We start from the raw sequence: 23,169 nt of genomic DNA, 5'->3' as shown, positions 1-23,169 counted from the left end.
CATGGACAGCCAGGGAGCAGAGAGAAAGAGATCAGAGGCCCACATCCCCTTTGGGGCATCAGTGACCCTAAGACCTCTCACTAGACCTTACTTCTTAACATGTTATTATTGCTTAACATGTAATAATATTTTTATACATGTAATAATATTGCATTGAGTTACATACACTTTGTATAAAGGACTCAGTATTGTAAAGATGTCCGCTGAGCATGATGCCTGTAATACCAGCTACTTGGGATGCTGAAACAGGAGGATTGCAAGTTCAAAGCCAGACTCATCCACTTAGTGAGGCTCTAAACAACTTAGTGAGATCCTGTTTCAAAATAAAAAGGGCTGGAAATGTTGCTTAGTGGTTAAGTGCTCCTAGGTTCAGTCCCTATCCTCACTCACCCACCCACAAAAAAAGTAAAGATATCAATTCTCTCTCCAAATTGCAGCAGTAGCAAAAGATTTCTTGCTCCAATTACATGAGGGCTGCAGAATTCCTATGGTTATACTATTTCATTTGTCTTCTCATTCTAGGATTCCAGTTGGAGGAGACATTCTTCAGGGCATATTTTCATGGTGAAGGACTGAAACTCAGGGTGGTAGGAAAAACACTAAAGGACATAATATATTAAAGTTTCTGCTCCGACCTGGCAAAGCAAGTCAACACAAACTCAAAGTCAATGGAGTAGAGAAGGCTATACAATATATAGGAAAGTATGGCAAAGGTAAGAAATAATTGCGAGTGAACCATGCCCAAATTCCAAGTTTTTCATGGATCTTAGCAAACCAATTCTAAAATGCCCATGGAAGATCAAAGGACTGAGAATACTTGAGACCCTTGTAATGGAGAAAAAGAAGTAAGTCATTGTAGGACTTACATAATCAGAAATCAAGATTTTAAATAAAATGACATATTGTCTAACAGTATGGCACAAACACAGGGATAGACAAATGGAACAAAGTAGAAGACCTAAAACAGAACCATACATACATGGAAACCCATTATAAGATAGCTCTAGCATTGCAAATCTGATAAGAAATAAATTTCAGATGGAACATGGATGGCAAAATTTAAAATCTTTTGGAAGAAAACATGGGAGAATATTTTTATTTCCATGGGATCAGGACTTCTCAAAACACATGAAATGGTGGAAGATGTGACCATGAAAAAAGAGGAAATTAGAATGGTTATTAAACATTAAAGATGTGCTGGGTGTGGTGATGCTTGCCAAGGCTGAGTCCAGAGGACCACAAGGTTAGCCTCAATAACTCAGTGAGCCCCTAAGCAACTTAGTGAGATCCTTTCTCAAACTGAAAAATTAAAAGGGCTGGGGATGTAACTCAGTGGTAAAGCATCCCTGGGTTTAATCCCAGGACAAAAAAAAAAAAAAAAAAAAAAAAAAAAAAATCAAATGTGCTCAACCATACAGGTAATTGGGTAAAGACAAATTACAGCCATTATGAGAAATTATTTCACATCCACAAAGAAAACAAGTGTTGGCAAAGATGTGAGGCAAGGGGAACTCTCATATACTGCTCATGGGAACAAACATTGGAACAATCTTTTTCAAAAACAAGTTGACTTTACCTAGTAAATATGTCACACACATACCTTAAGACCTAACAATACCGCTTCTAGATACATATCCTAAAAAAATTCTTGTACACCTGTAGCAGGAATAATATTTCAAGATGTACAAGGAACATGATGGTACACACCTGTAATCCCAGAAACTCAGGATACTGAGGTAGAAGGATTGCAAGTCTGAGGCCAGCCTGAGCAACTTATTGAGGCCCTGTCTTAAAATAAAAATAAAAAGAAAAATTAGCTGGGGGTTTTGCTCACTGGTAGAGCATTCCTGGGCTAGCCCCAATAACACCTCCCTAAAATGAATGTTCATAGAAATATTGCTTTCATAGAAATATTGCTTTCAATAGCAAAAACTGGAGACAACCCAATGTTCAAAGAAGAGTGGATAATTAAATTGTGGTATGTATGTATGTATATATATATACATACATACTGGAGATTGAACCCAGGGGCACTTACCCACTGAGTCACATGCCCAGCCCTTTTTTGTATTTTATTTAGAGACAGGGTCTCACTGAATTGCTTAGGGCCTTGCTAAATTTCTGAGGCTGGCTTTGAATTTGCAATCCTCCTCCCTCAGCCTCCCAAGCTGCTCAGATCACAGACATAGACCACCTTGCCCAGGAAATTGTGGTATATTCTTACAATGAAATACTATATAACAGAGAAATCCAATAGTTGAATCTGAGAACTATAATGCTAAACAAAAAATGCAAGTTGTATAGGAATCATGCAAAATTGGTTCATTTGTAAAAAGTTCAAGGACAGGCTAAAATGAACCATATAGTGTTTAGGGATATATATATTTGTGATAAGAGAATTATTAAACCAAAATTCAGGATGGTGGTTTTCTCTTGAGGAGAAGGACATGATCACAGGGGGCACACTGAAGACTTCTTGCTTGAGTGGAAACTTTAGCAAAGCCAGAGTGGAGTGACAGGGACAGAAGACAGAACAATGTGTCAAAGGTTGAGGTGAAGCTAGCGGCATTAAAGGTAGCTAGTGAAGTCAACTCATTAAGTAAATGCTGCTGGAAATAGAAGCAGATTATATTATCACAAAGCAGTCAGCATTATCACTTGCAGAGCAGACTTCTTTTTCATGAGGTAAAAGAGTGGGTGGTGGGGTGGCTACATGAGGGTGACCAGGAGGGAGCTGAATGGAGCGGCTGGCTGGGAACTTTCCCTCACGCAGAGGGAGATTTAGGAGTCTCCTTTCATTGGTTGCAATAAAGTGTGTGCCCCTTGATGATCAAGTGAGATCACCAAGCAGCTCAGCCACTGTCTGCCTTGGCTCTCATGAGGCTCCCTTGCCAGGAATTCCCATTAATCTAAGTCTGGGAACAAATGCAGACTAGTCTGCTCCTAGGAGCCCCTCACATGTCTTGCAGACTGTCTTGGGCTTTCAATTTTTTTTTTTTTTTTTTCACGTAATTGCTCTGACTGCCCATAAATATAACTTGAAACCCTATCTCATCATGACTTTATGGTGATACTTTAAAAGCCTCTCAGGGAAATGGAGCACTTTGCATCTTTGGAAGTTTATTCAAGGAACAAGTTAGGAAAACTCCTTGATTTGGGAAAGTATAACAAAGAAATAATCACATTGAAAAGTCATGTGTACATACCTTGTCTTTAGGGGTTCTGGAGCTTAGTTATGGACCTGGCTTAGTTATTAGTAGCCTCGTGCTACTAATGGACAGGGAAGGGAAAGGTGCTATCCTAGCAGTTAGGGTGGGGAACAACAGGGTTTAGGAACAAATACTGAGGCCAAAGAACACTTAGAAAGGAGGTTTCGCTCCCCTGTAAAATAAAACTGCAGCTATACAACAGGGTTGGGGGACGTTCCCAAAATGGCTAAAATCAAACACATTCCCTTAGTGTGGGCAGGGGTCTTGGGATTTCTCCTGCCTGTGCTCCCTGGAAGAGAAAAACAAATATTTTAAGAAAAAGTGGGGGTTTCTCATGTTTCTTTTCACCTGGAAACCAGGCCTATTTCAGAGGGGATAAGAAAAATCAGATTGATAATAAGCCTGCCTCAAACCTCAGGTAAGACTGAAGTTCCATCTTTAGGACTCTACTTACAGGTAGTAAGCCATGAAGATTTTCTTGGAATGTCTTCACATAATCTAAACTGGAAAATAGCCTTGGTCATCAGAGGGTGGTCATCAGAGCTGCAATTCACCTAAATAAGCAAACTCTTTGAAGTAACCCTGAGCTTCTGTTAGCTTTTATCCTGTCCTTACCATATACCTCTTAGTTATATCCCTAGAATCGACTACTCTAGTCTATGTTCAGGGAGCTTTTCTAGGTACTAAAGAAGTAGGGAAAAGAAAATAGACAAAACCAGACTAAGATAATGGTGTGTAAAATGAGGTAAGAATCCGGGGGTAGAGATCGCTCAGTGTATTTGCATGTTCCATATGGGATAGTTTTGACAAGTTACTTACTGACAATCTGTTTGAAATAAAGTCTTTCTTTCCTCTCTCCAGCTACTTCAATGAGTCTGAGTCATTCATCGCTATTGTTTAGCTTCCATTGAGCCGGCCCCAGTCAAGTGAACTATGGATGTATTGAAACATCCACTTGGCTACGGGTTGAGCGTTGGAGGTTTGTCCTCTCAATTCTGCTCGCCCTCAATCCTGGCAATCCCTGCGCGGAAAACCTCATCCTACTCCGGGCCCCCTTCCACTACTCAGAAGGAGTCCTCTCCGTGCCCAAGGCTGGGCGCCCCAGCCGGGAGCAATCACTGGGCAGCCCGGAGCCAGGGCTTTGGTGGTCCCGCTGTCACCCGGGTCCCCGCCGTGCCCCAGCAGGCCTCTGCGGGGCGCTGCGGCCCTAGTTTAGGAGCCGCGGGCGGGGTGGGACGGGGCGGGGCGGAGGGCTCTGCGGGCGCGGCGGGCTCGGCCACAGGTAACCTGCGGGAGTCGGGAGCGCAGCGGGGCGTGCAGGCGGCTGGAGGCGGCGGCGCTGGGCTGCGCCGAGGCCCGGGGGCCGCCGAGCCAGCGGGAGCCGGTCCCATCGTCTGCCCTCGCTCCCTACCCTGTGGCGTGCATCTGTCCCTGCGGCGCGGACCTCCGGCGCGGGAGAGAAAGGTACCGTTCGACCTCGCTGGGTTCCTTCGAGATCCCCTTTAATCTGAGGTTGGGCGGCCCCCACTCCCGGGGCGCCTGTGATCCTGGGATCAGTCTTGGGCTCGGTAGCCGCTGCTGCCCCGTCGGCGCCCCCAGATCGCGGACTACCGGCGGAGGACCCAGATCTAGCGCGTTGCCCTAGTCCTGAGGCCTCGGGGAAAGCCCGGGAAGCGGGTGTCTCCCGGGGCCCCTCCCTTTTCGCTTTGCCTCAGTTGCTTTCTTAGAATAGGGCACTTTGGGCCGGCGGTGGGATGGATAGAGAACTTTCTCTTCTTTGCTCACCCCCCTCCTTTTTTCTCCAGTGAACCCTCAGAGTTTGCAGAACTGGTGCAGGGGACGGCTGGGGGCTGGGGGACAGGTCTCCAGGTGTCTCTGCCCGCGCCGCGGCCGGCCGCTGACCGAAAGGAGGTCCTCTTGTGTCGCTGTCCCCTGGCCTGCGGACAGGGCTTGGCGTGACCCGGCTGGACTCCGACATGCCTGCAGCCAGTCCCCTTCCCACCTCATCCCCGCGCCGCCTTAGAGGACTGTAAAGAGGGGGGTGTGGGGGTCTGTCCCGGGGGTATGGTCGAGACCCCCCGCTGAAGCCCCAGCTCTATAGAGTTCAGCGAGTGGTCAGGAAGTGACCATGTTTGATTTGGTTTCAGACATCACTTTACTGACACTTGCCTTGGGGATTTAAGTGTGGCGCTTCAGGTAGCTTTGAGAGCCTGGAGAAATGAAGCACTGTGATCCAAGAGTGACTGGTCAAGAGTGTTTTTCCTAAAGTATAGTGAGAGGGTTCAAGTGGTGATAAGACGGTCCACTTTGTCCAGCACCGAGCACGCACACACATACACACAAAGGAGGAGAAGGAAAAGATGATGATGATGATGATCCCCTTTGGAGTCATGAGACAGAATCTTGACGCCACCACTTCTTAGGTGCGTGTCTTTGGAAAACCCACTTCTTTAAACCCTAGTTTTTAGAACTGTAAACTTGAGGTATTATACATAATCTCATAGTATTGTTGTGGAAATTGGAAGTAAAGTAAAATGGTTAGTTGGCACAGTGCTCCTGAACTTTAGCCATCCTTTTTGTGAACCTGTTGGATGGTAATCATGTTGAGATAACATCTGTTAGCAGGTACGGTGGCACAGGCCTGTAATCCCAGCGGTTTGGGAGGCTGAGGCAGGAGGATCCTGAGTTCAAAGCCAGCCTCAACAATTTAGCAAGACCCTGTCTCAAAATAAAAAATAAAAAAGGGCTAGGAATGTGGCTCAGTGGTTAAGTACCCCTGGGTTCAATCCTCGGTACCTTACAAAAAAATCTGTTAAGTCACTGTAAGTGGAAAAAGCTTGGGGAATGAAGAACGGCATACATGGGTCCTAGTGGTCCCATGGTGTCCTGACTGACTCTGAGTGGGGCTTTCTCATCTTTAAAATAGCAACGACCTTGTCCTGCTGTCTTAGGTGTGTCTATATATGTTTAGTTTCCTGTTATTCTTAGTGTGTGCTTAGCATATGGTTAACAAGGCTTTTTTTTTTTTTTAAATCAGGAATATAGATTACAATTGGAAGGATTTTCTACCCTCTGAGTCATAAATGGGGAGGAGAGGGGAGAAGAAGGATGAAGAGGAATTAAAGAGACCAGAAAACAACTAGTTACCCAGTGTTAGATGTAAGAAACCAATGTCAGTGGAAAAAAAAAAAAAAAAAAAAAAAAATGCTTGTTAACTCCTTGCTTATCCATGGAGGCACCAAAAATTATTCTTAGCCTCCACTATAAGCCCATCAACCTCTCCAAAGAAGCATACTCCAAGTAAAAGTAGTCTGCTTGTGATAGTCTCAAATCAGTAGCAAGGCATTCTTCCAACTCCTAAGGCCCTGCCTCCCATGCAGAAGATTCTGCTGCTGTCTCTGTGATACTTAGAGATACAATTTCAAGATTAACAATAGAACACTCACCCAGCTGAAGAACTAGAGCATCCCTGGGCTCTTCGAGTCCCTGAATGCTCCTCCCCATGACCTTCCACTCACTTCTCCCTTACTCTCCCAAGGTACCACTGTTCTGAATTTTTTATTAAAGTTTTTCTTGCCTTTCATACATAATATCTTAAATGAAAAACTCTCTGGAACGCAAGTTTCCAAATAAGCATTTCCCTAGTAATCTGGAGCATTCTAAAGTTAAAAGCAGGATATTCAGAGAAAGATGTAAACCTCAGAAAAGCTTGACGGCTCTAAGTGTTGTGATGGCCTAGTTCTCCTCGTCAAGAGTCAGGATTTCTCTGTCAAGATTTCTCTCCCGTTTTCTTGGCACAGACTCCAAGGGTGTGTTCTGTCTGTGTAGGGGAGCCCTCTCTCTTCCAGCATAGCTTGGAGGCTGTAATTTTAAAAGCTTTGCTTGAGTTCCTAAGAATTGGAAAAACAATAATTTGTATGCATATACTTTAGAAGTTTTTGTTTTTGTTTAATACAAATTATCCAGGGGGCATTATATGGAATTGGAAGGATTAAATTGACTGATAATGACCTTTATGAAGGGTTTAAACCCAAATTCTTTTTTCCTGGTTATTGTATTTTTGTTAATGGTCTTTGTTTTAAGTTATTCTTCAGGATCACACAGTTCTCATCAGTGCATCTTTCACAGCTCTGTGGCTTTCAGTTAAGGCAAACCTTCCCATTCTTGGTTCTGGGAACCCTTAGTGTCTGAGTAATTTTTTTCATAGTGCCTCTAGGTTGAAGTAGTTAGTGGTGGTATCCTAACCACTTAGAAGCTATCTGAAAAAATAATGCACATAAACATAGAGAAAAATATTTTGCATTTGTAAATAACCACAATTACTAACAGGATGTGTGTGCCTGTACGGAACAGATTGGACATTGTCACTTTCATTTCCTGTTCCACATTAATTTTTCCGCAGCACTTACTTTTTGTCACAAGCACTAAAATCTCACCTTTGTAAACATATGATGTCATTGATAGGGCTGTCACATGATTTAATGTAGAAACTGTGAATTAGCTCCAGTGGGTTCAGCCCTGAACAACCCAGTTTAGTATACTGTTTCTACTGAAATTGTCCAGTGTCCTAAATTGCCCCTGCAAATTTGTTACAGTTGCAAAATACCCAGTCAAGGGGTTTAAAATAGTACTCTAACCTGGAAGGTTTTATGCTAAGTGAAATAAGCTAGTCAGAAAAGAACAAATAAATACACAGGCTGGTGTTCTCGCTGGGTGGGGTGGTATCAGTGGTAGAGTGCTTGCTTAGCATGTGCAAGGCACTGGGTTTGATTCTCAACACTGTATATGAAAAACTGAATAAAATAAAGGTCCATCAACAACTAAAAAATTTTTTAAAATATTAAAAATACTCTGATTCTATTTATATGAAGCACTGTATCTAGAGTAGTCAAATTCCAGGAAACAGAAGGAATGATGGTTACCAGGGGCTGGGGGGGAGCACAGAAGAGCAAGTTTGTACACAATTTTTGCAACTTCTGTGTGAGACAATTATTTAAAAATAAAAATTGAAAACAAAATTCTGTTAATGATGCTCCACTACTGGACACCATATCACTGAGGTTAGGGACAGTGCATGATGACCCGAGAGCCCAGAATGACATTACCTCCCCTCCCCACCTCCTGTTCATCTCTTGTCAGGAAATAGCTAAGTTCCCTCTTATTTTCTGTACAAAACTAAGGTTCAGCTTTAAATAGCCCACTAAAATAGAAAATTTTAACCTAGGCTTCTTTAGTGGGATTTTCATGCTCTTAGAGCTCCCTGAAATTATATTTAAGTGTTTGAGCGAATGTTCACATGTATGTTTGAGGGGGAAGAAGTCCCAAAGCTTTCATCAGATTCTCAAATGATTCTCTTAACTCAAAAAAGGATTTAATAAGCACTACAAGAAAACATTGTTTACAGAGTTGTACCCACCCCATAATAGCCTCCCTCACTTAGGCATCTTGACCCATTTGGATTCTCTGGTGTATCTTCTCCCAGCTTCCTGAAGCTTTCTTTCTGCTCAAACCTGAAATAATTCTGAATGGTTCTTTTTCCTCAGAGCATCTGGCCAATTACCTGAATTCCAAAAACTCCAGGCCTGTTTTTCAAGGGCCAAGTCCCAGAGGGAACTGTTTTGAGGTCTACATCAGGCAGCAGTGAATGTGGGCAGGAGTTGGCATCATATATGCACTTCTTTTCCTCCCTCCTCAGGCTCCAGAAAAATATGAAATAAACAATAATATGTGAAGGACACAGCTGTGGGAAAATGGGTGAAGCTTGTACTAATGACTGAAGTTGAGTAAATTTTCTCTCTCTCTCTTTTTCTTTTTATGGTGCTGGGGACTGAACCCAGGTCCTTCTACAAATTAAGCAAGTGAACTACCACTGAACCACACGCCGGCCCCTGAAGAGAAGTAATTTCTGCCTTAGGGAGGGCAATTTTAGGGTTGTCTTCTGGTTTACACTTTATGTTTCATATGTATTTTAAGTATATCATATAATACATTCTACCTGACAAGCCAAGCATTTACATATTTGTTAGAAAAGATGTCAATTATCAGTTAGAATTTACTTAATAAATAGGACTTTCCAGTTATTGAGACTGGTTTTGGACTTAACCAATGTAGAAAAAAATGTCAGCTTGCAAAAATTTTCATATGTACAATTCCTCAATATTTGCATTCATCTTAGAAACCATTTAATGAGCCTGGAATGGTGGCATATGACTGTAATTGTAGAGGCTAGGAAAGCTGAGGCAGGAGGATCACAAATTCTAAGCCAGTCACAGCAACTTAGTGAGACCCTGTCTCAAAAAATTAAATGGACTGGGGGTATAACTCAGTGGTACTCAGGGTGCTTTACCCCGAACAACATCCCCAGACCTTTTTATTTGTATTTCAATCCCCAGTACTAAAAAAAAAAAAAAAAAAAAATAGAAGCACCCTTTAGTGAATCAAGATTTATGATTTAACACTCATCAACACATCAACATACATATGTTCTGGTAAGATGTTACCTACTATAGCAAACATTTCCAAATCTCAGTAGCTTAATCCACAGAAAGTTTATTACTAGCCTACACAAAATTTAAATTCCTTATTCCAGGTTGGGTGGCTCTCCTTCACGTGACTCGGGGATCAAAGTTCCTTTCTTCTTGAGATGCCACCATCTTCAATCTGTGGCCTCCAAAATCACTACAAGGGGGAAGAGAGGATGGAAGCAAAATACTACATCGAATATCTTCACCCCCTAATGAAACACCGAGCTTATTCTCACATCCCACCTCTCAAAACCAGTTGCATGGCCCTATCTAGATTTAAAGAGGCTGGGAAATAGAATCCCTGACTGGGCAGCTGTTTCTAAGCAAAATCATTTCCCTAAACAGAACTCTTGGTGGATAAATAACAATCTTTATACAAACAGGGTAGTCTCTTTTGCCGGTCAATTAATTGCAACTGCCTTTCTATAATTTATTTCTCATTTTTCAAACACACACACACACACACACACACACACACACACACACACACACATAGTGTCTTCATAGTCTGGTTAGGTTATGGATGAGACTTTCATGCAGGAAATATTGTATCATAATTGCTTTGTGAGCAAATAAAAATGGGCTTAAGCCACGTAGGTTCAAACATTTTATTAGGGAATGAAGCATACTTCATTTACGCAGAGTCATCCAACCATGTAGAGGATTGTACATTTGAAAAAGATGGAGCAGAGGAAGATTAGCAAAGGACAAGAATATGCATGTCCTAATGGCTTTATGAATGTTATCATAAGAGTTTAAAACTACTTCAAGTTGCTGGCAGAGGCTAGTGTGAAACTTTTTTCCCCTTTTAAAAAAAAATCCTTGCCAGGGAATGTATTACATAATCACAAAATGAGTCATTTTTACTACTTAGCTCTTATGAGAAACTAAAATTTTAAATTCTGTTCCTGATCTGCTTGGAGCAAATTTGTACCTATGAGAGTGCCATTTGGCAATGTCCAGTATCTGACAGCTACAAATGGGACATATTTTGGGATTAAAAGAAGATCCCAATACCCAGTTAGTCATGGAGAAACTTTAGTAATGTACACCAATTATAATAATGTTTCATTTATCCATTAATAATTAGGATTGGGCTGTTCTACCAAAGAAAAATTCCAAATAATTAAAATTTACCTTTTATTTATTTATTTTTTAAGATGGGGTTTCCACTGTGATACCTAGGCTAGGTCAGAACTCCTGGGCTCAAGTGTCGCTTCAGCCTCTGGAGTAGAAGGGACTACATGTACTGTGCCCAGGAAATCCTAAGTTTTAAAAAGTTGTCATATTTCATGGTGCCCAGACATGTGCAGGGGAGGAAAAAGTAGTTTTCCTTCTACTCTTGTGAATTCTCAGCTGAGAACCCTGTAACAAAAGACAGATTAACAAGAAAAATCAAAGGGAAGTTTATTTAAATGTACATTTCATATATTAATGGGAGAAAACTCAGAGAAAGAGTAACTCTCAAATGGGGGTTTAGAGCCAGGTGCAGTGGCACATGCTTATAATCCCAGCTTCTTAAAAAGGTTGAGCCAGGAGGATTGCAAATTCCAGGCCAGTCTTGGCCATTTAGTAATACTTTGACTCAAAATGAAAAAATTAAAATTAAAAATGAAAAGGGCTGGGGATATAGCTTAGTGGTATATTTGCATCTCTGAATTCAAACCTCACTAACAAAAAAAAAAAAAAAAGAAGAAAGAAGAAAAAAGAGAGAGAAAGAGAGGAAGAAAGGAAAAGGGCAGGGGTTAGATCTCCGGCTTTTATAGCATCTTCAACAAAGAACAATAAATTTTTAGAGAAGTGTCAGGGCAAAGGAAAAGGACCTTAAGTCTTTTTGTGTGTGTGTGTTTGCAGTGCTGAGGATTGAACCCAGGGCCTTGGGTTTGTGAGGCAAGCATTCTGCCAACTGAGTTATATCCCCAACCCAGGACCTTAAGTCTTTAGGGGCCATAAGCTGTTGGAAGGCAAATGTATAGAAAGTAATGGTAGATAAAGACTACTTAATATGGTTTATTATGTAGAGTCCTCTGGCAGCATCTCCAGGCTGATAAGAATCTAATTTAGGATTGTTCCTAGTAGAGAGAACAGGAGTGACATCTTTGTAAATTTATGGTCTACTTTTAAGCTAATAGGGAGAAGATGGAGAGCTTTTCTTTGTCTAAATCTTTCAGTTATCTTCAGTTTAAAATAATCATTGGTCAGGTATGGTATTGCACGTCTATAATCCCAGCCACTCAGGAATCTGAGATGGGAGGTTTGCAAGTTGGAGACCAGCTTCAGCAATTTAGTGAGACCCTAAGCAACTTAGTGAGACCCTGTCTCAAAATAAAATTTTAAAAAGTGTGTGTGTGTGTGTATGCGTGTGTGTGTGTGTGTGTGTGTGTGTGTGTGTGTGTGTGTGTGTGTGTATAAATTCTTATGCCCAAGTGGCTTATTTTGGGGTGGCATATTCTGTTACCCTTCACTGGAATTAAAGATATGTTCTATTAGGGTGCTAGAGATATAGAAAGAGTGTTAGCCTAACATGCACAAAGAAGGGGTCAGGGATTGGGGAGATACATTAGATTAATGATCAGTAAATTATAGTCATGGGCCAAATCCAGCTTGCTGCCTGTTTTGTAAATAAAGTTTTATTGGAACACAGCCATACTCATTCCTTTACATAGCATCTAAAGCTGTTTTTACACTATAATAACAGAGTTGAGTAGCAGAAATAGATACCACATGGCCTATAAAACCTAAAAATATTTACTGTTTTTTTGTTTTGTTTTTGATACTGAGGATTGAACTCAGGGGTGCTTTACCACTAAGCTACATTCCCAGACCTTTTTATTTTTTATTTTGAGACGGGATCTCACTAAGTTGCTTAGGGCCTCGCTGTGTTGCTGAGGCTGGCCTCAAAGTGTGATCCTCCCAGGGCTGGCTATGTTGCTGAGGCTGGCTTCAAAGCGTGATCCTCCAGCCTCAGTGTCCCTCGTGACTGGGATTACAGGTATCTGCCCCGTATGCCTTAGCTACTCTGTTATTTTATAGGAAAAAGTTTGTTGACCCCTTCACTAGGACTATCAGAGTAACTACACTCCTAGTTTGAACCTTCTTAATCTCTCTGATCACTGTTATCTCACCCTAATAGTAGGGGTAATAAAACCTACCTGATGAGGTAGTTAAAATAAAGTGATTTTATTTTATTTTTTCCACATTTTTTATTGGTGCCTTATAGTTGTACACAATGGTGGGATTTGTTGTTATGTATTTGTACATGCACACAATATAATATAATTTGGCCAATATCACTCCCCAGATCTTCCCCTCTCCTTCCCCACCTCCCACCCTTTGGCCCCTTTCTTCTACTGATCTCCCTTTGCTTTTCATGAAATCCCAGGCCCCTTCTTTTCCCTTTTCCTCTCTCTCTAGCTTCCACATATGAGAGAAAACACATGACCCTTGACCTTCTGAGTTTGGCTTTACAATGAAGTGATTTTAGAGTTAAGTAAAAGGAACTTGAACGTGTTACCTAATTTATCTTCCCATTAGCTTCCTGTCTTCCATTTAGCTTCCTTATAGCAGTGCTTTTCAAACTTATCATGTATAAGCATCATCTGGGGGGTCTCTTAAAATTCAAGGATTCCTAGCCGCATTCCCTAGGTTCTGGTAGAGTAGGTCTGGGAAGGTACACATTTAACAAGCACCCCAGTTTCTGATGCAGGTGGCCTGTGGTCCATACTTAAATTACTCAGACCCTTGCAGCAACTTGTCTTTTGTGTCCTAAAAATAGTTTGGCAGCTCTAGATGTGCTTCTTGTCTCAACCAGCATCAAAACTGTGCCTACTTGATAGGAGAGCTTGGAACCAGGAGGGGAATGCCTGGTGGTGTTAATCATCAGCTTCTGAGTGGAGCAGGGGCAAATCCTATAAATCAGCTTCCTGAGCTCTCCCGTAGAGACAGCTGGTGCTTTGCTTCTCAACAGAAATAGCAATAGGGAAATTGACATTGGGGCTTTAGCCAATGTGAGTGGTTTACTGTGCAGCTTAAAATGCCTCATGATGCTAAAAGTGAATAAGTGAAAACTAAAATTAGCACCATGGCCCTGGGTTAGCCAGCTCTTTTTAAAATCAAGGAAAGAGTTAATGGTAGAAGGAGTTGTGATGAGAGGTGGAACTGAAGTCCTGGTGCTTTACAGGCCCTGGTAAGAATGGATGCTTGGGGGCCGGGGTGCATGCCTGTAATTCCAGAGGCTGGGGAGGCTGAGGCAGGAGGATCCAAGTACAAAGCCAGGCTCAGCAACTTATCGAGGCCCTAAGCAACTTAGCAAGACTCTGTCTTTCAAAATAAAAAATTAAAAGGGGCTGGGATGTGACTCAGTAGATAAGAGCCCCTGGGTTCAATCCTCAGTACCCCATCCCCAACTCCCCTACAAAAAAAATGCTTGTTTAATTGTAATGCCTTAGTTTCCAGAAGGTATTATCCTGGGTTACATGATATGGAATGAATGACTTGCTCACTGAAGCCTTTGTTTTTCTCCACATGTTGTTCAGAAACTTGGGGAAGAGCTGCAAAACCAGTAATGAATAACAGCAAAATCATCTGGTGCCTGGTGAATTTTTATACAATATGGAGAAAAGTGGGACCAAAATAAAATAACATCCCAAACATAAAACAAAACAACCCCCCCCAAAAAAAACTTGAAGAATAAAGAAACTCGCACCTTCTGTACTTCATATGATTGATGTTATGTTCCTGCTGTTCAGAAGCACTATTTTAAATGAGGATCAGAGTTGGGGCTTAGCTTAGAGGTAGAGTGCTTACCTAGCATACTCGAGTTCTTGGGTTCTGTCCTCAGCACTGCAAAAGACAAAAACAGCTGAGGATTAGGTTCTTTAAGCCATTTTGCATCTCTGCTATTCTGCTGAAATAAAATCTGAATGTTCAGTTGGCATGAGCCAGAGCATTTGTACTTTGAAGTATAAGAAAACACTTTATCATCTAATGAAGGATTTACAGCTAATTAGATACCTTCCTGTTGGGAGACATGTAGGGAGATTGATTTCAAAAACACTTGCTAATAGGGATCTAAAACATTCTATAAAAGATTATTAAAGTATTCTTTTAATAATGATCATTCCCACTCCCTCCAAAATGTGTAGCACATCTAATTTATCTCTAGAGGCCAGATTCTGCCCCCCTCCCTGCTGCCTTTCTATTACTAAATCCTGGAGAAAAGGCCATTTTGAAGAAAACAGTGTGTATCTTTGTTTATTAAATCAAGGGGCACTTTACCACTACTCTACATCCCCAGCCTTTTTTATTTTTCAGTTTAAACCACTGTCTCACTAAGTTGCTGAGGCTGGCCTCAAACTTGCCATCCTCCTGCCTCAGCCTCCTGAGTAGTTAGGATTATAGATGCATGCCACTGTACCTGGCTATGTATCTTTGATAACTGATTATTATTCTGAAATGCTTGAACCCAATTGTCAGTGTTCAGTGCATCTCTGTCTTTTAAAATCCTAAATTAAGGGACTGGAGATATAGCTCAGTTGGTAGAGTGCTTGCCTCACATGCACAAGGCCCTGGGTTTAATCCCTGGAACCACGCACACACACATACACACAAAATCCTAAATTGACAAGTTTATATTCTTCCTTTGGTAAAGAATCATAAATGCAAACAGTGTACTTATAATTTACTGATGTGTTAATAGTGACCATATTTTTGTGTGTATAAAGATAGAACATAAAATATTGTATCAGATTTTGCCCCAAGACTTCTGTGCAGATTTTTATTACATCCTTCTCCTCCTACCTTTTTGAAAGTCCCTTAATGTCAGGGACATTAGAGCAAGAGAATAAATCTTAAGAGACATTTAGTGTATGTTCTGAATTTATGCCAACTAAATTGAATGGAAGTTGATATCCTTGTTACATAAGGTACACTTCTTATTAGTGTTAATGAAAAATGAGTTCACAGTGAAAACATGTTCACCAGACCTAAGCAAATAGAAGCCATGTGATACCTGATGGATCTTGTATTTAAAAGCAACATTGGAGAATATTGGGGTGAGAGGGAATAATGTCATGTTATAATACTTCATCTAGAAGGAAAGATCAAGTATTGATCATAAACTTCTCATATTGTACATCTACAGCAGAGCTGCCTCAGCCCCAGAGAATAAATGATTTTCATTAAGGCTGAGTGTGTTGTGCTGGTACCAGGAAGGCAGGCTGTCTTACTCTACTGGAAGAAGTCTAATCCCTCCGCTTGAAAAATAATTAAAAAAAAAAAAAAATTTGAGGCTTTTGACTCACTCTCCACCTCCTTATTTATTTTTATTTTTTTCTTTGTAGTTAGCATTAAGGAATGTATCTGAAAACCCACATTCATACTGGCTGAATTACCTTGCTTGGAAATGGACAATAAAGGTGCCCTTTACGGGAAGCCTGTTTCATGAAAGACTGGCAGACTTTAGAGAGAGGAGAGCAGCCTGGCCGCCAGCAGGACCTGGGTTCTGATTTCATGTCTGACAGCAGCCTTTGTGCCCTCTGCCAGTTTCTTTCCCGCTTCTGTGGCTGGGCTTTCTTTTTTCTTACTGGAATGATTTTTCAGACTGGTCCTCATTGACTACTCCCTTACTCCCATGGATTTAAGTCACAGTGACATTGTTTTGGCTTAACAAATTTTTGAAAGGCAAATACCCTTGTAACCAGCACGCTGGTCAGGAAGCAGAACTTAGCCAGTTACCCCAGAAGCCCCTCCTATATCCAGTCCCCGTCCTAACTCCTTCTCTTCCTCCAAAAGTGACTTCAGGTAGTCCTTGCTTTGGATGGTACTGTAAAAAGGGTGGTGTGTGCTGAAACCCTGCTCTTCTTCTGGAACCTTTAAAAAAATGATCAGAACACTAAAAGCCCTCTTACTGGCCTAAGTAAGTAGGGAAACGAAGAAATAGAAATGTTTAGTCATCATCATTTCAAATAGTAAGGATATTAAGAATTGAGCTCTTGTATTTCTTTGTAAAAAGAGTAGTTTGAACAGTGCTTGGCTTCTTTTTTCTCACCATCTAACTTATGACACACAACAAGTATCTTTGGTATGACTTCGTAAATTTTCACACTTTTTTAGCAGTTTGAATCAGCTTCCAACATTTTATCCTTTGTGTTTTCACTGTTGTGAAGTATCTCCAAGGGTTCCTTCAAGAAATTTTTGCTGATGGCATTTCTTCATTTTTAAAATCCCAACCACTTTCCTTATGTGTGTGGGTAAATCCTCTTCACGAAGTTCCTCAGGGTGTACATCCAGGGTCTTCCCTTGGTGGCAGTGCCAACATTCCCACCTGTAACTCTCTTTACTTTCCATTCACATTTCACTTCCAGTGTTATCCCTTTGCGTTTCTTTGTTGTACTTGAATCAGTGTTGGCCAATTTTCACTTTGATTATTTATTTTTGAAAAATGAAATGTGGGTTTATCCTTGGAAGAGTCGGAGGCAGCACAAATCCATGGTTTGCTGTTGTTGAACTGATAGCAGGTGAGGAGTCACCATCACAGACAGCTTTATTTGTTTGTTAGTTTTTGTGGTGCTGGGGATTGAACCCAGGGCCTTGTGCTTGTGAGGCAAGCATTCTACCAACTGAGCTATTCCCCAGCCCCACAGACAGCTTTGGAAAGGAGTGACATGACTGGTCCCTGATGGTGATGCCCATCTGTTAATTAGGTATGATCTGTGGCCGGAAGAGCTATTACTAGTGAAGTCTGTGCTTCATGCAGTTTCTCGAAGTTCATATACTATAACATGTGTGAACTGGTATAGTTCAACTAAACCCTGGAACTGAAATTGGGCATATTGGAACCATGTAAAGCTAAGAGAGCCTGTATAATTCTTTGATTGTATGTGTCTGGTGCTGGGGATCAAACCCAAGGTGTCATGTGTGCCAGGCTGGTGCTCTACCACTGACTTACACCCCACAGCCCACAGTGCATTTTTAGGCACCACAGTGTTGTTTCTTCAAATTTGTTTTTATTATGTCTCTTACGATTTTTTTTTTTAAATTTAAGGGCTTACCCTCTATATTAGATTGCTAGCCACAGACTGGATGGCTTAAATAACAGAAACATATGTTCTCACAGTTCTGGAGAATAGAAGTTTAAGATCAAGGTGTCAGCAGGATTGGTTTCTCTCAGTCTTTCTCCTTGGATTGCAGATGCTGCCCTCTGGCCGTATACTCACATGGTGTTTGCTCTGTGCAGTGTATCCCTGGTGTTTTGTCTGTCTGTCCTAATCTGACCAGTTAGACTAGATATGGGCCCATGCTCATGGCCTCATTTTAACCTTTTTTTTTTTTCTTTCAGGGCTGGGGTTATGAACCCAGGAGCTCATACATGCTGAGCATTCTCTTTACCACTGAGCCACACCCGCAGTTTTAAGATTTAAAATTTTTTAGCAATCCTCATTCACTAGTAACTCAGTATCATTTGTTCAACAAAGATGTTTTGGGTTTATTCATAAAGGAAGATTAGGATCATTATTAAAACATCCTAAGCATGAATGCTCTTGACTGGCACACTGGCACAAGTTTGTAATCCTAGCAGCTGAGGAGGCTGAGGCAGGAGGATTGCAAGTTCAAAGTAAACCCCAGAAACTTAGCGAGGCCCTAAGCAACTCAACTGAGACCCTGTCTCAAAATAAAAGAGGGCTGGGGATGTAGCTCAGTGGCAAAGTACTCCTGGGTTCAATACCCAGTAAAACCCCCCCCACAAAAAAAAGTGTATAAGTACTCTCATGCTTTGTAGTTTATTTGAACTTCTCAGGCTGCAGAAATTAGTGCAACATTCAATCCAGAATCTTGTGTACAGAATATAGCAAATGATGTTTTTGAACCTTTACATCCCTGCAAATTTATCTAGTAGATTGAATAGTTGTCATGCTGAGTTTCATACAATTCAAATTGTAAATATATAACTAAAAATAAATATATGTTCTTCCTCACTCCCCAGGCTCATTAGAAGTGACCAGTGCTAGTTTTTAAAATGAAGTGAAGGAGCTTTGCAATGTTTGTGTTCTTTGAGGGTCAGGCTGTTGTGCAGAGTTAAGGTTATTGAAATTTATTTGTGACAGGGATGGGTGAATAATAAACTTTTTTTCCCCAAATGTAATACAAACTCATTGTTGGCTTTTATCTGCTTAGAAACAAAGACATCTCTGTGCTGCAGAATAGTGCATTGGAGTGAACCAACTTACCTGGTAAAGGCAAAAGAGCACAGATAGTCCTAATCCATGTATGACTTAGAATCACAGTGACTTAAGCATGAAAACTAGATTGTTTATGAAATACCAGTAACCTCCTAAGTCTGAGTGGGGGTCACAAGTCTGTGTTCTGTCTTTCGTATTTATTCCATTTTATAAACAGAACAAGTTCTGTTGGGAAAATAATAAAAAATTATCTGGGAGTTGGGCATGGTGGTACACACCTATAATCCCAGTGGTTTGGGAGGCTGCTGAGGCAGGAGGATGGCAAGTTCAAAGCCATCCTCAGCAATTTATTGAGGCCCTAGGTAACTTAGTGAAACCCTGTCTCAAATTTTTAAAAAAGTTTGGAGATGTGGCTCAGTGGTTGAGTACCCCTAGGTTCAATCCCTGGTACCCCTTCTCCCCCACACCCCACAAAAAAAAAAAAAAAAGAAAAAAGAAAAAAAAAAGAAGAAAATTGGGAAATTCCCATAACAAACTTTCTTTTTAAAAAAATTTCTTAAGTCATCAAATTTATTTGCTTCTTTTGGAGACATTTTTAAAACATAGAAAAGTATGTGGATGTTCCTGTGTAAGGACCACCAAGGTGAGTTTTCAGTTTTTAATTTCTTCCTGACGGGGAGTCAGTTTCCAAGCTTCACAAAATATTATGCTCAACACATGGGAAATAGTACCAGACAAAGAGAGTAACATCAGCCCCTTCCAAGAGTAGCTTATTTATAGCTGTAGTTCCTAACTGGATTTCAGTGCTTTGTAAACTCACCAGAATCTGCTGTTTAACATCAGCAATTAACTGAGTCATTTACTTCTAGGGAAATCTGGGGCTTTTGGTATCATTGGATACTTTTTTTAAATCTTCCTGTGGTTATAAGGATATATGCTGTCAAACTCATTTCAAAATGAGGAAAAAGAGAAAAGTAAAGGATTGTTTTTCTCTTTTTAAATATATTTTTATTGTTGCCTTATAATTATATAATAGTGGAATTAATTGTGACATATTCGTACATGCACATAATTTGATCAATTTTATTCCCTACTACTTCCCTTTTCCCTCTCCTGTTTTCCTCTTGTTTTGGTATTGAGAATTGAACCCAGGGGTGCACTGCCACTGATTTACATCCCAAGTCCTTTTTCTTTTTTAAATTTTTTGATACTGGGAATTGAATGCAGGGGAGCTTTACCATAGAGCTACAATACCAGTCCTTTTTTTTTTTTTTTTTAATTTTAAGACAGTCTTGCTGAGTTGCTGAGAGTCTCACTAAGTTGCTGAGGATGGCCTCAGTCTTGTGATCCTCCTGCCTCAGCCTCCCAAGTCACGAATATTACAGGTGTGCACCACCGCCTGGTTTGATGGTTGTATTTGTTTTTTGGTATTAGGGAGCAAATCCAGGGGCACTTAACCACTGAGTCACATCCCCAGATCTTTTTTGTATTTTATTTTGAGACAGGGTCTCACTGAGTTACCACACCCAGTGACAGTTGTATTTTTAATTTTATTATGGATGTTATATGTTGTTATTATGAGTTTTATTATTTGTTGTGGGAGTTGTGTATCTATTTCTTTTTAAAATGTTTTTATTTATATGATTATTATTTTTTAAAAATTTTGATTCATTGTATACAAATGGGGTACAACTTATTTCTCTGATTGTACACAAAGTAGAATCACACCATTTGCACAATCATACATGTACATAGGGTAATGATGTTTGTCCCATTTTGTTATTTTTTTCTTCCCCCCACCCCCCCCCCAGCCCTCATTTTCCTTTATACAATCCATCCTTCCTCCATTCTTGCCTCCCTCCCACCCCCTGTTATGTATCATCATCCACTTAATCAGAGAAAACATTCAGCCTTTGGTTTCTTGGGTGTGGCCTATTTCACTTAGCATGATATTCTCCAACTCAATCCATTTACCTGCAAATGCCATAAGTTTATTATTCTTTATGGATGAGTAATATTCCATTGTATATATATACACACCACAGTTTCTTTATCCACTCATCAATTGAAGGGCATCTAGGTTGGTTCCACAATCTGGCTATTGTGAATTGAGCAGCTAGAACATTGATGTGGCTGCATCACTGTAGTATGCTGATTTTAAGTCCTTTGGGTATAAACCGAGGAGTAGGATAGCTGGGTCTTACGGTGGTTTTATATGATTATTATAGGCAGGCTTTTTTTTTTTTTTGTAAATGTTGTAGATGGACATGTTGTAGATGGACAGCATGTCTTTATTTGCTTATATTTGTATGCCGTGCTAAGGTTTGAACCCAGTGCCTCACCCAGGCTAGGCAAGTGCTCTGCCACTGAGCCCCAGCCTCAGCCCCATATGTATCTATTTATTAAATATTTTTGTTCTCTATTATTTTTAATAATTTTTGTAATTTGCTAATTTTATAAGCACATTTTAAAATATCATCTGAATATTTGTTTTTGCAGTACTGGGGATTGAACCCAGGGATGTTCTACCATTGAACTTTAGCCCTTTCTATTTCTTATTTTGTGTTTTCTTCTTCTCCTCCTCCTCCTTCTTCTTTTTATTTAAGCACCTGAATTTCAATATATATCTCAAACAGACTGTTTCTTTTCTAAGATTTAGTATACCTGACAGTATTTATAATTCCATCAGTTATTATATAGATAAAACAAGCACCTTATTATGGATAATCTCACAAAACAAGAAATATTATTTTAGATACAAGTCATAAAATGTCAGTATCTTAAGTGTCTCATTACTTAATGGTAGAGGTTTTTACAAGGTTTGATTACTCTGAAAAATATTGAAAAGTAGAAATAATAATTTAGTGCATAAAAACATAACAAAGATGCATACTTTTAAAATACTGATATTAGGAGGGAAGGAATAAATCTTCAAAACATGATTTTAAACAGGGCATGATATCTGGTTAATTTCTATTCTTTTTTTAAGTTAGAGCTTTATAGTTATTCATAGCAGTCAGGTTCATCCTGACAAACAACACGTGTGGAATTCAGTTTAGATTCATGATCCCCTCTCTTCTCTCCCATTCTCCCTCCTTTTTCTCATTCTTCTTTCTCTACTAGACTTCCTTTTGCTTGTCTATTAATTTGTATTTGATTGGTTCTTTTTAACCTATGTATAAACATGAGGTTCCCTGTGGTATATTTATACATGCATGTTACAGGGTTTTGAAGAATTCATTCTGCATTACCTGCCCTTTCCCATCCTTCCACTCTGCCTCTCAATCTCCTTCTTCTTCATTATTGACTTTCCCTTTATCTTTGTGATATCCTATCCTTCCCTTCCCCTTTCCTTTATTTTACTCTAGCTTCTGCGGATGACAAAAAACAGTCAACCTTTGAGTTTGACTTATTTCACTGAGCATATTTTCCATTTCTATCCATTTACTGGCAAATGCCATAATTTCATTCTTTTTTATAGCTGAATAGAACTCCATTGTGTGTGTGTATCACAATTCTTTCTTTCTTTCTTTCTTTTTTTTTTTTTTGGTACTAGGGATTTAACCCAGGGGTGGTTAACTACTGAGCCACATCCCCAGCCCTCTTTATATTTTATTTTGAGATGAGGTCTCACTAAGTTGCTTAGGGCCTCACTAAGTTGCTGAGACTGACTTTGAACTTGCGATCTTCCTGCTTCAGCCTCCCAAGCCGCTGGGATTAGAGGTGCGTGCTACTGTGCCCAGATATACCACAATTTCTTAATCTGTTCATCTATTAATGGGTGTCTGGGGTGATTCCATAATTTAGCTACTGTGAATTGTGCTGCCATAAACACTGAGGCGGCTGTATTGCTGTAGTATTCTCATTTTAGATCTTTTTTAGGAAAATAGCAAGGAGTGGGATAGTTATGGGGAAGGTCATCCCCATCCCTAGTTTTTTTTTGAAGAATATCCATAATGCTTTCCAGAGTGGTTGTACTAGTCTTCAATCCCACCAACGATGTACAAGTGAACCCCTTTCCCCACAACCTTTCCAGTATTTATTATTGTTTGTATTCATGATTGTTCCCATTGTGAGTGGAGTGAGATGAAATCTTAGTGCAGTTTTGATTTGCATTTCCCTGATTGGTAGAGATGTTGAACATCCTTTCATATATCTGTTGACCATTTGTGTTTCTTCTTTTTTAAAAAATATTTTTTTAATTGTTGATGGACCTTTATTTATTTATGTGCAGTGCCGAGAATCGAACCCAGTGCC

General features: G+C 40.3%; 1 protein-coding gene across 2 annotated transcripts in view; it reads left to right on the top strand.

Annotated features, from left to right (window-relative positions):
* Nucleotides 1-4,471: 4,471 nt before the first annotated feature.
* Nucleotides 4,472-23,169, top strand: part of ANKRD6 (ankyrin repeat domain 6) — a 214,604-nt gene continuing 195,906 nt past the window's right edge. For both annotated transcript variants that reach the window (XM_079146723.1, XM_079146719.1), the window contains exon 1: nt 4,472-4,673. The gene's annotated coding sequence lies outside the window, so the exon portion shown is untranslated. The remainder of the gene's footprint in view (nt 4,674-23,169) is intronic.

Source organism: Sciurus vulgaris (assembly GCF_902686455.1).
Source record: "Sciurus vulgaris genome assembly, chromosome: 7".
NCBI classification, from domain to species: Eukaryota; Metazoa; Chordata; class Mammalia; order Rodentia; family Sciuridae; genus Sciurus; species Sciurus vulgaris.
The sequence above is the reverse complement of the archived record's forward strand: the minus strand, read 5'-3'. Positions and strand labels throughout refer to the sequence as shown.